Source organism: Lathyrus oleraceus, chromosome 5 (genome assembly GCF_024323335.1).
Source record: "Lathyrus oleraceus cultivar Zhongwan6 chromosome 5, CAAS_Psat_ZW6_1.0, whole genome shotgun sequence".
In the NCBI taxonomy this organism is placed as follows: Eukaryota; Viridiplantae; Streptophyta; class Magnoliopsida; order Fabales; family Fabaceae; genus Lathyrus; species Lathyrus oleraceus.
The window spans coordinates 296,498,926-296,515,296 of NC_066583.1; positions in this window are offsets into that span (position 1 = coordinate 296,498,926).

A 16,371-nucleotide genomic window follows, 5' to 3' on the forward strand; every position below is an offset into this window, starting at 1 on the left:
TGGTGCAAGAACACTGCGTCACCTGTGTATTTGAACTTCATTCCTAAGAAATATGAGAAATTCCCAAGGTCGGACATTTCAAACTCATGCATCAGCTTCGACTTGACTCTTCTTATCTTTGTTTCATCTGCATTTGTAATCAACAAGTGATCTATACACAGGCATGAGATTATTCGACTCACCCTGTCTGCATCATTGACATACACTTCGCATTCAGAGACACACTTTGTGAAACTTGCTTCGATCAGGAAGCTATATATTCTCTTATTCCAATCTCTTAGGGCTTACTTCAAACCATAGAGATCCTTCTTCAATCTGTACACCTTTGATTCCTTCTCTTTGGTTTCGAATCCTGGTGGTTGACTGACATAGACTTATTCTTCTAAAGGTTCACTCAGAAATTTTGATCTTACATCCAACTGATGTATCTTCCACCCTGTGTATGCTGTTGTCGACAAAACAATTTTGATTATCTCCAGCCTTACAGCGGGTGCATACACTTCGTCAAAATCAATACCAGGATTTTGCATAAAACTTTTCGCCACTAGTTTTGCCTTATGCTTGGAAATTTTACCATTCGGCCTTTGTTTCAGCTTGTAAACCCACTTCACATTAATTGGCTTCTTTATTGACTCTCCGACAAGCTCCCAGGTCTTGTTCTTCTCGATTGTCATGTGTTCTTCTTTCAGTGGCTACTACCCAATTCGAATCATTCATGGCTTGATCCAAATTGATTGGTTCTGCGTCAACCATCATCATTGCTTCTTCTATTAAGCCATCATCTGCATCGACTGATTTATCTAGAAATCCCTCATATCCAGATAGCCTTTTCGACTCAATTCTTGTCCTAGTCGATCTCCTAACAGTATCCTCAGGTGGTTCTTCATTTTGATTGGTTGGGACTTTAGTGTATTGGTCTTCTTCAAACACAGTTCTACCTATATCTGATTCCTGTCGAACTGGCCCTTAACTCCAATCCCACCCTTTGCTTTCATCTACTAGAATATCTCGACTGATCACAAGTTTATTATTTAGTGAATATAACTTATATGCATCATTCGAATGATAACCTATGAGTATCATAGTCTGACTTCGATCATTTAGTTACTTCCTCAATTGTTCAGGTACATGCCTGAAGCACATTCATACAAACACTCTAATATGACTAACATTTGGATTCACACATGTCCAAGCCTCATAAGGAGTCTTCTTGGCCATCTTCTTTGTTGGTCATCTCTTTAGAATGTATATTATTGTCGAAGTTGCTTCACCCCAAAATTTATTTGGCATATCTTTAGCTTTCAACATGCTCATAGTCATGTTCAGTATAATTTGATTCTTCCTATCAGTTATGCCATTATATTGAGGTTTATTGGGTGCAGTGACCTTATTCTTTATACCTTCCTCATTGCAAAATCTAGCAAATTCTTGAGAAGTGTATTCACCATCACCACCAATTCTCAGTTTCTTTAACTTGCATCCAGTTTCCTTCTCGACATGCAATTTAAACTTTTTGAACTTTGTGAACATCTCACTCTTCCTTTCAATAAAGTAAATCCACATTTATCTGGTGAATTCATCTATGAAAATTAGGAAATAGTAGTTACCTCCATTCGACCTTACTTCAAAAGGTCCATACACACCAGAGCGAACTAGCTCCAACTTTTACTTCGACCTCATGGACAAGTCATGTTTGAATGCTTTCCTAGCCTACTTTGATTTGCAACATTCCTCACACACCTGACTTGGTTCTTTTACCTGAGGTAAGCCATACACCATCTTTTTTTGGTTGAGCATACCTAAACTTCTAAAGTTTAGATGTTTATACTTGTTATGCCATGGCCAATTTTTGTCTTCTTCTGCAATAGAAGCAATACACTTGTGATCAACCGTGTTGATCTCTACTTTGAAGGTCTTGTTGTTTGTCAATGGTGTCTTCAGAAACAATCTTCCATCACCATGAAACACATTCATCTGATTCTTTTCTAGCTTCATGTTGTACCCTTTTGCGAATAATTGACCTACGTTTATCAAGTTACTTATCATCGAAGGTACATACAACACATCAGTGATGCTGGCCTTTAGACCATACTTTATGACAATATATATATCAAATTTTCCACCTAATGTGATGTGTCTGCCATCTGCAAACTTTATCACCTTCTCAACTGATTCATCTGGCTTGGTGAACCAATTTTTATTACCAGTCATGTGGTTACTGCATCCTGACTCTAGGTACCACATGTTTTTTTGGCCGATGTTTGACTAAGTGTTGGCCATGAGTAGCACATCCTTAAAATCCATATATTCAGCATGTGCATACTTCACTTCATCACTATCTTTCGTCTGTGCTTCCTTCTTTCTTCGGCAATCTCGAGCATAGTGGTCGAATCCTTGACAGTTGTAAAATAGTACCTCCTTTTATGTCAACTTTCTTCCCATAATACTTGTTGTCTATGGCTTTCTTGATTGAATCAGGGTGATTTTTTGAGTTCTTGTTTGACGTCTCATCATTAGCAATATTTTGTCCCTACTTCGCCTTCTCTTTCCTAGATTTCTTGATGAATCTTGCTTGTAGTGCATGTTCAACCACCTTCTCCCTTTCTGAGTTTCTCTATGTCAGCCTCATCTCATGAGCCTTTATGAGTTTCTCTGAGTTTCTCAACATTTGTAATTTTTCACCCTTTTCAACTTTTCATTTATGCCACACAAGCTCTTCAACTTGTCCCGCGCTCATTTTGTTGTTTCTTCTTCAATGATATTCTCTAACACATTAGAATCCACACACTAGTGAATCAAGAACAAACTTTTTTCATATTTCTTTCTTTGTTCCTTGTGTGTAGCTTGTTGAACATCATTTTCATTCGCTTCCAATGTCGATACTCCATCATTCCCGATTTCAGACACATTTTAAAATCTAAAGATAACCTTCATCTACGTAACCCAAGGTTCGTAGTTCTCACCTTTGAAAATTGGTAGATTCTCGGGAAATTATGTTGATGTTGTGTTTCCATTTTCTAATACAGATTCTCTTTTTGAATTGCAACCCGAGCTCCTTAATACTAATTTGTTGGAACAAAAGGTTTTTCAAGAAAGATGAAAGAAGACGAAGAAGAAGAGAGAAAAGAGATAGAAACTGAATTGTAGAAATTAGGACTTGTATTGAGTAAAGTTGTTGTATTTACATCATACAATGTCTTTATATAGGCAACTAAAGCCCATACCCAAAACTATATAAATCTACCCAAGTCCAAAATATACATAATGCAAAGTATAAAACTACAAGTTACATTTCGACATAACAATTATATGTTGTATTCAACTCAGTCGAATACATTTGACTCTTACACCCCGACTAGCTACTTCGACATAGTCGAATGCTAGATTTCAATAGAACCTCGAATTACAACTTCTAACAAAATTTACCTTTATGGTTTGATAAACTTGACTATCCGAAGATGGCAAACAAATATTACAACTAAAGTCTCATCTCAAGCCACTCAAGAATTTGTCAACATAAAGAGTAATATCTAATAAAGTCTTGAAGCAGTGTGGTGATCTTCAAATTTAGTAATAAGTGAACGATTGTAAGGAAAAAGGAATTTAACATAAAAGCATATGGCTAAAGCACACACACATAAACTATTTTTAAAAATTCTTTACCAAAAGAAAATATTTTGAAAAACATCTGGAAGTTATGACAGATGAACTGGGAGCAGTCAAAATAGTTATAGGTGATTTTTTTACTTTTTTAATCGATTAGAACATTTTCCAATCGATTAGAAATGCACAAACTTAAGGCCCAAGTTGTCTTGAAGACACCTTGATTCTCTGCAACGGATAGATATCTTAACCTTCCTTTATGAGAACTTACAAACAATTGTTTGAACCTTCTAATCGATTATAAATATGCTTTAATCAATTAGATTGTTACAAAATGATTTTATTGAAATTTCCTTTTTTAGCCAACCTCAGGCCTATAAATAGAGGTTCCATTTCTCATTCAAAATTATTCAGGAATCGTGTTTTGACACTTTCATCTCTCTCTCTCTCTCTCTCTCTCTCTCTCTCTCTCTCTCTCTCTCTCTCTCTCTCTCTCTCTCAACATTCCTTTAACTTTCTATCGATATGTTTTTAGCCTAAGTGCTTTTGTGAGAAAATTTCGTTTGTGAGTGAGATTATTTTTTTAATTATGGAAATGGTAGAATTGTAAATTCGCTAAGGGAATATTTTGTATACACCTTGGTTGAATATTATCCATTTAGGGATTTATTTGGTTAAAAGTTAAACCCATAAAAATATATTTTTTTGGATTGTGTGATTTAGTCACAGTTTAGGTTGGAGATCAGCCTATGATAAAATCTCTAAGTTTCTTCGTCAGCCCAATGTTAAAACCAAGATAGGTTGAAACTCAGCCCGATATTAAAAGCTCCATATATTGGAGATCAACCCGATATTTAAATCTCTCGGGTTTTTGGTTATACCCTGTTAAACCAAGGTATTTAGTTTAAAGGTTTTGGAACTTAAAGACTAATCTCTCCAAGGTTTATGTTTGTGGAAAGAAGACTAACCGCTTCAATCCTCCATTGGGAAGGAAGATTGGCCAATTCAATCTCAAGTTGATTCTAAAGAACAGAAGAAAACGCTCATACCTATTGTCTTGCATCTCTTGGTTGAAGATAAACCAACATTCCCTGTATAAGGAGGTTCATGAGAATTTCCTACTAAAAGCTCTTAATGTTTAATGAAAACTCTAAAGATCAATTCATAGGGACATGATTAAGTCGTATTTTACTAAACATCTGTAACTCTTGGTGTTCTTATTCTTACCTTAATTCATTTTATTTTTCGCTGCTAAGTTTTCTTAAATGTTTTCAAACTCTGATTTTATTTCTAAAAGTTTTTTAAAACTAATTTTTTCTAAGCCACACAATCGGAATCAAAGTCTAACTCATGTTTAAGGACTAATCGTATCAGAAGGAAGATGACTTTCAACAAAATATCTTTCTTAAGCATACTACCACTTTTTGAAAAAATTAAATTTAATATTTGGCAAGCTAGGTTTAGAATTTTTCTTCAAATCATAAACTATGAATTATGGAAAACTATTGTCAATGGTCCATTTATCCTTACTGATCAAGTAAATGATGAAATAGTAGATAAACCCAATTTTCTTTAGACCGGAGAGGAAAAGAGAAAATTTGAAATAAATTTCAAAACCAAAAGATTTATAACAATGTCTTTAAATGACACAATATTTAACTATGTTCGACATTGCAATACCGCCAAGAAAATATGGGATACTCTTGAAATGATATATCAAACCTTTCTATGTACAATTGTTTAAAATGAGTGGACAAATTAGTGGAAGAAAATGAAAAACTAATAGAGCGTATCCTAGGGATTAATTAATCCCTAAGATATCTTAAGAAAGTCAACAACTCCTTCAAAATAGAGATAACTAAGTTTTAAAACTCGAAAAGAGAATGTAAGCAATGTGAGTCCCTTATAAAAGAAGTAGTTGATCTACGAGAAACTCTAGAAAAGTTTACCCAAAGTAAGAAGAAATTTAACCTAATTTTATTGAGTAAAATATTCTCTTTAAATAAAAATGGTATAGGCTTTAAAGAGAAACTATATCACAAAATAAAGAAGCATCACATATATAAGTGCAATCATTGTAAGAGAATAGGTCACTTAGATCTTTTGTGACTAATGCGCTTGGGCCCAAGAAGATATCACTACTACAAAATATACATTTGGTAATACTAAATTACAACGTTCTTACCGTTAACTGTGATAATACCTCATTTTTTGACGCGTTTTATTTTTTTTTATTTTTACGAAAAGACATTGTATTATAGTTTAAACAATTAACCGTAATTATACATTCATGGAGTGACACGGTTGGAATCCCAACTCCAATAATTTTTTACTTTTTTGTTACAGTAAATGTTGTCCTTAATATATATATATATATATATATATATATATATATATATATATATATATATATATATATATATATACCTGTCACCACGGTTGGTAATGTCAACCGTTGTGAAATGCATTATATTTCATCATGGTTTTTGAATATGACCGTGGTGAAATTGTTTACCCATATATAAGCGATTTAACTCTCATTTCTTGACAGTATCGTCGTATCTCTCACAGCAAAACCCTAGAACATATTTTCTCTCTTCTTCTTCGTCATTAACTTTCCTATTCTACAGTATAGCCTCAATATTTTTCTTCATACATAAAGGTATTCTTCTTCTTCCTTATTCTCTCATTTTCGTGTATGTTGCTATTATGTTTCACATGATTTTCTTCTTGTATGAGAGTTTATGGTTTTTTGTAGTTTTATGTTTCACATGATTTTCATATTATTTACTTCGGTTTTACATGTTTTGTTGTTTGTTTAGATATGCTTTACTCATATTTCATATCCTTCTCTTAACATGAATCAAGGTCAAGCTAGTGGGAGAAAACTTGTTCATGAGAATGAGGCTTCAAATGGGTTATTGATATGTTGGAGTTATGGTTGAACAAAGCCAAGGAAGTTGAAGTTGTTAGGGATCATATTACTGTTGTTGAACCGTTTGGTGGAACAGGCTATAAGAAGATTCTTATCAAGAATCTTAACCCTGAAAAGATAAAGAAGATAAAGGCTATTGTGAAGGACCTAATAAATTTGGATGAAATTGATTCTGAATCAGATGAAGACATTGAGAACTGCACGAATTCAACTAGGCATGAAGATTGAAGACTACCCTTCATGTATATAATAGATTCTAGAAACTAGGCATGAAGATTGAAATTTCCCTTCATGTATCCGATAGATTCTAGGAACTAGCTAAGAAGATTGAAGACTTCCCTTCATGTGTCTAATAGATTCTAGGAACGGTTAGTTATCAAGCTCTCCCAATCTATGTTAATTAATTAATATTTCTGTTGATAAGTGTTGTTAGTGAATTTATTATATCATAGGTGATTGCTTGTTTCACTAATCCCTCGTTGAACTTGCATTCATTTAAATATATTTTTTAGACAATAATTAGAAAAATTAAATTATTCTTGAAAATCAACTTAGACGATCCAATGTTTATCGAATTTCATGCATCTTGTAATCGTGATTTCCTCTTTAGCCCATAGAATTTGATTCAATGCCATAAATTCTTCAAAACAATGATGATAAATGAATGGTAGTCTGAGTCTTTCACACAAAATTTGATGTTTGCAAAATAAACTAGAAAAAAAAAAAGAAAATTAAATTTTGTGTGAAAGAATTAGAATCAACATTCATTCATCATCATTACTTTTGAAGAATTTTAGATTGAATCAAATTATATGGGTTAATAGGGAAATCATGAATTACAAGATGCATGCAATTCGAAAAACATTGGACCATTTAAGTTATTTTTTAAGAATAATTTAATTTTTCTGATTATTATCTCAAAAATCTATTTGAATGGTTGTATATGGTTAATGAGGGGCAGGAAAAAACAAGAATCTCATATTTTATAATAAACTCTTACACATGACACAATGGTTGTTTAATATAAGTGTTGTGATAGGTAGTATGCTACCTAGCTTATACCCACTGCCACAAACCCGTTGTGGTAACTAACAACAGACGTGCAACCGCCACTATATGTGTTTCACAACCGTCATATTGTATGTGTTTTCTGTAGTAGTGTAAGGGCACCAAAGGTGAAACCTTAGTGTTTTACAAGTAGGCTTTGCTGCTTGAAATTATTGACGGTTATTATTGAAAGTAGTGCAAAGCAATAATATATTTTTATAATTTACATTTGATGAAGTCTTTGATCCCAAAGATAAACGATGTTGCCAAATGGCAACAATTATGATCAAAACATCCCTTTGAGACTATTTCAAAGCATGTGATATATAGTGATGAGTTGAATGAATATGTTTGTAGTGAACTTATTCGTTTTGTGGTTTTACTGACTCTTGCATCCAACAACGTGTAAATAAGGATACACCATTTGGTGTATTCCCTTTTGGGAATACTTATTATGATCTCTTAATAATAGATATAAAATTATTTTAAGGTTGAAGTAATCATAAAAATTTGATTAAACCCTTAAAATAATATTTTTAAATATTTTAATCATCAATATTTAAGTGTTTCTAACCCATAAAGATGAGTACTTTAAGTGTTTTATATATTAGGGGTGCAAACAACAACAATGGGTGCTACTACAACAAGAAAAACCAACACAAGACCCAATTCGCACCAAGGAGCTAGAAGTATGTAAGCCCAACCGATTAGCACAAAATGGTAATCAATTAGAAAAGCGTAAAACAACTAATTTCAAATCAAATACAAGCTTAACATGTGCCTAAAGCAAACCAAATCGAAGCATTTATGAAGATCTCACTGAATCTAGAGATATTATAAAATTTATCGATTAGAGCCATAAGTTAATTGATTAAGAGACTCAAAAAAGGAGAATTTAGATTTGATTTTTGAACAACATAATTTGTAATTAAAGCTTTCTTAGTATACACACTCAAATTCTAAATAAGCACACAATAAAAGGTATTTAATTCTCACTCTTTTGCATCACATAACTTATATTCAATATATGAGTGAGATTATTCTTTCAAAATCATCATAAATCCCAAAAGGTTAAGTTTCACCTCCAGCCCTCTCACTGATGATTTCACAACCAAACAACAAGAAATTAGATACTTTCAACACTTTTCTAACTGAACCATTATAGGAGTTCATACCCTACCTTTATAAGATTTCAAAGAATGCAAATTCTTCAAAAACTTTAAAGAACTCAACCTTTCCACCTTTCTCTGTATGTCTTCAAAAAGCATATACATTTCTCTTGTGAAAATGTTCTTTTTAAACATTCATCTCACTAATGGAGTACTTCAAAGAGAAGTAAGAAAACATATGATAAATCTCTCAGTGGAAGAATTTAGAATATTGCTAAACATTCCTCATGAAGATAGAATCATTGAGCTTGGAGACAAAACCAAAAGGTACAACTACATGACCACTGCATCCTCCCTTATCAAGGAACCGTCATCATATATACCTTACCCATTCACTTCCAGATACATCCACCCTAAAAATCAGATGACTCATTATGTAATGAATCACACCTTCTTTCCCAGACAAGGGAACTTCGGTCTCCTAACCCAAGTAGATCTAGAAACAGTATGGTTGATAGAAAACAAATTCAAGGTAAATTGGGCAAAACATATGATTGAAAGCAAGTCAAAAGGAAACACCTCCCATATGGAAATCTAGTCAAATACTGGAAGAAATAGGGTACAACTTTGAAGATGAAGAGTTCAAGGAAGAAACAACCATAATAGGGAATTTTGTCCTACCATCAATGCATTACGAACTAAAAGATGGAAAGATCACTAAAAATGCACCATCAAATAAAAATAAAAAGAAAATCCAAAAGTCAAGAGGTACCCGTAGAGATCGAGAGCTCAGACAACTCCCTTCAGATACTCACAACCAAAGACCTTAGGAAAATATTAAGTGGAAAAAATGGATGTACTCAATGGCAAAATAGACTTCATAGTACACCATGTCATTCCTGACCAAACCAAACTATTAGATCACTTATTCCACTGTGATGATCTTGATGCAGCATAATCTCACTTAGACTTCTTATTTGCTTTTCAAATTTTCAATTCAATATCTTCCCTTATTGTACTTAAAAATTACAAATTTCCTTTCATGTACCTTCTATTTTTTTGCAAATTCAATTATTGTAATTTAAATTTCCTAGCAATAACATAAGTGTGATGTTGTTCTTACCCTAAATAACTAGATTTCCCTTGTTTTCATATTTCACTACTATGAAAAACACATATAATGACGATTGTGAAACACATAAAATGACGGTTTCACGTCCGATGTTAGGTAGCGTGTGATTGTATGTATGGTGGTTTCCACAACGGGCGTGTTGTCGTTGTTATAAGCAAGGTAAAGCGCAACCTATCACAACAATTATATTAAACAACCTTTGTGATATATATTAAGGTCATGGGTTCGAAACCCAACAACTGCAACAGAAATAATTAACATTTCATCACGGTTACAGAATATAACTGTTGTGAAAAGTATCTTGAGTTTATTATAAAATATGTAGATTGCTTATTTTTCCTTACACCTCACTAAACATATACAACCATAAAACTTGATGTATAGGATAATAATTTGAAAAATTAAATTATTCTTGAAAAACAACTTAAATGAACCATTGTTTTTCAAATTGCATTCATACAGTAATTCATCTCTTGCTTCTTAACACGTAGTATTTGATTCAATGCCGCAAATTCTTCAAAGCAGCGATTCATTCCTAGTTTATTTTGCAATGCATTAATATGTTGACTAATTCAGGATCATCATCATCGCTATCATCATCGTTACTTTAATCAATAATGAAGCTTATTATGATGACAACGATGAAGATGATCCAAATTCTCAACACATTTGATGTTTTGTAATATAAATTAATAGAGAAGGAATCATTGATTTGAAGAATTTGGGGAAATAAACCAAGTTGTACGTGTTAAAGAGCGATATAGATTAATGAATTACGAGATGGATGCAATTCAAAAATCATGTTTGATCTAAGTCGTGTTTCAAATATAACTTAATTTTAGATTATTATTTTTTAAATCACTTTAAATGAATGCATGTTCAATGAAGGGTGAGTGAAACAAACAATCTATATACATTATAATAAACTCAACAACAACATATACATCAACAAAACAACAATAACATACCTTTTATTGAAAAGGATTCATGGAATTATCTAAAGTTGATCTACTTTGTATTTCCATGAAGAAAAAGTACAAGGCGAGTGAAGCTTCCAAAATTGATTCATACTTCTTGTATTGTTTCTCCATAGAAAAACAAAATATTTATGAACCACATCCATAATATGATTTAACTTGCTTTGAAAACATAAACTAGAATTAATATTATAACATAACAAGCAACAACAAAGCATTAGGAAAGTAAATCATGCCATAACAAAAAGTGGCATGTTAACATAAATAAGTAGTACAATGTAACATAATAAGCAACAACAATCACAACATAACTACCATTAACATCGTAATATAACAAGCAACAACAACCAGCAGTAAGTAAATCATGCCACGACAAAAAACAACATGTTAACAACAACTAATAACAACTACCCACAACAAATCAAAAACTTGTCAACAACAACAGTAATGTGTTCCCTAACAGATCCAACTTCCTTGGCTTTTTTCAACCATAACTCCACCATATCAATAACCTCTTTTATAACCTGAATCTCGTGGATAAGTTTGTTGTTCCCACTATTTATGATGAGAGAAGGATCTGAAATCAGAAAATACAACAATAACAACAACATACAACTACAACAATATACAACAAAAAACAAACATAAATCCTCAAACAAGGAAGAAGAAGAATATCTTTTATGTATGAAGTGATAACTAATGACGAAGAAGAGAGAAAACGTGTGCTAGGATTTTGCTATGATAGATACGACAATATTGTCAAGAAGCGATAGCTAATTCGCTTATAATATAAATAAGTAATGACTTTCACAATGGTTCTCACTATCAACTGCGGTGATAGGTATTTCAATTTTAATTTATATATTATAATTATAAGGACAACATCAATTGTAACGAAAAAATAAAAAAATATATAATCACGGTTTATTAGTTTGACAATAGTGCAACGTATTTTCGTAAATATAAATTAAAAAAACACGTCTGTAATTGAGGTATTACCACGATTAACATACATATCATTTTAGTTTAGTGTAACGAAGAGTCTATTTTGTAGTAGTGTTTACTTCTTGCAATTCATCTTTATCCGCCTTTTTTTATTTTGACAAAGGACAAGAAGTATACTCACAGGGGGAGAGGGATACATTTTCTATCTAATTCACGGGGAGTTATCACTCCAAATATATCTTTATTGTTTCTTTTACCACCTTCCCTGAGAGATGTGTTGTCATCACCAAAAAGATGGAGAATTCTGAAACTCATTTTGCAGGTGATATGATTTTAACAGGGACATCAACTTTTGATAATGACAACTAATGATAAGTCAAGCATGAACAATTAAACGAATAAAGATGCAAACTTATCTTTAAAGTTTGATAAACTTGACTATTCGATGATGGCAAACAAGATTACAGCTAAAGCCTCATCTCAAACTACTCAAGCATGTGTCAACATAAAGAGTAATATCGAACAAAGTCTTGAAGCAATATGGTTATCTCCAAATTTAGTAATGAGTGAATGATTGTAAGGCAAAAGGACTTTATCATAAAAGCATGTGGCTAAAGCGCACACACACACTAAACTATTTTCAAAAATTCTTTAAAAAAAGAAAATATAAAAATATTTGGAAGTTGTGGTAGATGAACTGGGAGCAGTCAAAGTAGCTATAGAGAAATTTTTTACTTTTCTAATCATTAGAACATTTGTCCTATCAATTAGAAATATGAAAACTTAAGGCCCAAGTTGTCTTGAAGGCACCTTGATTTTGTATAACAACTACATATTTTAACCTTCCTTTTTGAGAACTTGCAAATGATTATTTGAACCTTCTAATCGATTATGAGTATGCTCTAATCGATTAGATAGTTACAGAATGATTTTATTGAAATTTCCTTTTTAAGCCAACCTCGGGCATATAAGTAAATGTTTCATTTCTCATTCAGAATCATGTTTTGACATTTTATCTCTCACTCTCTATCTCTAAACATTTCTTTAACTTTCTCTCACTATGTTTTTAGCCTAAGTGCTTTTGTGAGAAAAATCCTTTTGTGAGTGAGATTATTTTTGTAATTCTAGAAATGGTAGAATTGTAAATTCACTAAGGAAATCTTTTGTATACACATTGGTTGAATACTATCAGTTTAGGGATTTATTTGGGTTAAAAGTTAAACCTGTAAAAAACTTTTTTATTTGGATTGTGTGATTTAGTCCCAATTTAAGTTGGAGATCAGTCCATGATAAAATCTCATAGGTTCTTGGTCAGTCTGATGTTAAAACCAAGATGGTTTAAATCTCAACCCGGTATTAAAAGTTTCATAGGTTGGAGATCTCTCAGGTTTTTTGTTATCCCATGTAAAATCAAGTATTGAGTTCAAAGGTTTTGGAACTTGAAGACTAACAGCTCTAAGATCCGTGTTTGTGGAAAGAAGACTAACTGATTCACTCCATTGTTGGGAAGGAAGATTGGTCACTTCAATCTCAAGTTTATTTTGAAGAAAAGACACAAACGCTCATATATATCGTCTTGTATCTCTTGGTTAGAGATCAATCATCATTCCTTGTATAAGGGGGTTCGCGAGTCTTTCCTACTAAAAGCTTTCAATGTTTAATGAAAACTCTCAAAATCAATTCTTGGGGACATGACTAAGTCATTTTTCTACTAAACCAATATAACTCTTAGTGTTCTTCTTCTTCCCTTAACTCATTTTATTTATGTATTTTATTTCCGCTACAAAGTTTTCTAAAATGTTTTTAAACTCTAATTTTATTTCTAAAAGTTTTTTAAAATCAATATTTTTCAAACCATACAATTCACCCCCTCTTGTGTGTGAAGTCTCAAGTCCAATAATTGTATAAGTATAATTTTATTAGGCTCCAACAAGAGATCATTTAAGAGAAAGGAATAAAGGTCATACACATTGGGATTGACGAATATATGGATAAGGCTTTGGGTTTCTTAAAGCCTTGACCTATGATGTCAGGAGACAGGCAGTACCCGTTTGACATGGATACCTAGTTGCTTAGTTGAGTTTGGTCCACTTTGTATTAACTTCACTCATGTAGAAATGTTATGTGAAGGGACAGTGGCGTGTGTCAAATACTAACTGACTTATGGTCAGTCAAAGAGGAGAAACCGCTCTCTCCAGAATTCTAGTAGACTAAGTCCACTAATGACCAACTATCTTGATCGTGAAGTTAGGGTAAGTTATCATCTAACTCTCGAATTCAGGCCAAGGAACCTTTATAAATACTACATTCTCGTAATGAGGGAAAGACCTCCATTTTTTTCAAAAAGATCTCACGGAGCTTCTCTTCACTCTACAAGAATTAACCCTACAAGTAGTCTAAATACTCCAAAACACTTTATACATAGGGGTGGCAAATACGCTTGTTTTGCACACATGTTTTTGTCGGATCGACCAAGGTTTTAAGTCCACACCATCTAATGTGTTTGCTTCGCCATGCCTTTTTTTTTTTTTGCAGACACATATATTAACATAAATTTTTGCATTTTTAGGTTTAAGATTTTAGATATGCACCCTAAAAAATGTCTGCCACACCCCACTTTATTTTTTTTTTGTTGGCTTTTGTAAAGTAAATCTTAACGGGGCGGACATGCTCGTTTATCACCGCTAACTAAATTGCACTACATAATAAAAAATAGGTTCAATACCTTTTCATTTTAGTCTCTTAATTTAAAAAATTTCATACTGATTTTTTAACTCTTCAAAACGTATTATATCAGTCATTTACGTCCAACCATCAACGAATTTAACGATCAATTTCTGAATTTTTTACTGCAAACAAAAAGAATTAACATAGTACTTTTTAAAGAATTAAAAAACTAATATAACTTTTTTTAAAATTAAAGATCCAAAATAAACCCTTCAATTAATATACAAGCTAAAAAAAGAATATTAAAACTAAAAAATACTACTATAAAAAAATACAAATATACTTTTGAAGTAGAAAACGTGAAAGGACGGTTAAGGGAGCATGGGCATGACATTCATATTCATCGAATTAAGCATTGAAAAGAGGGAAGGAATCTAAAGAAAAAGAGAGTAGAGACGAATTAGTGTTCAGCGTCAAGTCTCTGAATCAATCTTCGCAACTCGTGAACTGCTAAAGAAAAACCAATGATATCATCTCATCACATGCAAAAAAATAATAAGGCATACAAATCATAATCTCTTCTTTGGGTGGTTATCACTTTAGTACTAAAATATTGGTTTTTTAAAAATTTAAAGGACATAGTTTAGATCTCTTATAAAATATTTGAAAAATAATATTTAATTTTACTATTGGTGAATAGTGCTAGTGTATGGTTTCAATGTTTCATTGCAATATGTGTTTAGGGTAGTGATGGTGTTTGGAAAGAGAAAGTAAAATGTAGTGATGGCAATTATGAAGGGTCTATGCCCCAAAAGAGCTGTGTGAGACTGAGACAGAGGCAAAGCTTGGGGATTTGGCAGGAAAAGCAAAGAAAAAGAACTGCTCCAACAAGACACAACAAGGCTTTTTAGAAGCTTAAAATGATTATTTTGTATCCCAACCTCATTTGAATTGAAAACATCCCTCACCACCACTTTTTTTTTTCTTAGGAAGATGCATAAACATTTGAGACAAAACTTTAGTGTTTTTATCCAGTGATTTTATGTTCTATGTTGGTTAAACACAAGGGTGTTTCTACGTAAGTATTAATTGAACTGATTTAATACATCAAAATTTAAAATATTTATTATTTTTTATGAGTATTTAGATTTTTTTAAATATTTATAAAATTAAAGCTCTTCACAAACAAAATCATGAAGGATAAATCACGCACAAGAAGTTTGAGAGAATGCATATCACATAAATACAGCCTAGAGAATATGATTAGGCTAAATATAGTTTGGATGATATACTCGTCACTTTTAAATTATAAATCATTTTCTATAGAAAAAACATTTTAAATTAATCAAAATTAATTAACCAACATTATTAATAATATGATATCTTTAATAATTCTTTATTATAGATGTGTATAATAAAATATACCTTTATACTAAATGTTTATTAATATATTTAACTAATTAAGAAATTATTTAATATTTTAATAAAATAAGTCAAAGTTAATATGTCTGATAAAGCTTCATAAAATATTGATTTTTACAAATAATTATTGAAGATATCATATATATATATATATATATATATATATATATATATATATATATATATATATATATAATATATATATATATATTATATATATATATATATATATTATATATATATAATATATATATATATATATATATATATAATATATATATATATATATATATATATATATATATATATATATATATATGTATAGGTCATCATGTATGTAGAGAGAGAGAGAGAGAGAGAGAGAGAGAGAAGAGAGAGAGAGAGAGAGAGAGAGAGAGAGAGAGAGAGAGAGAGAGAGAGGAGAGAAGAGAGAGAGAGAAGGAGAGAGAGAGAGAGAGAGAGAGAGAGAGAGAGAGAGAGAAGAGAGAGAGAGAGAGAGAGAGAGAGAGAGAGAGAGGAGAGAGAGAGAGAGAG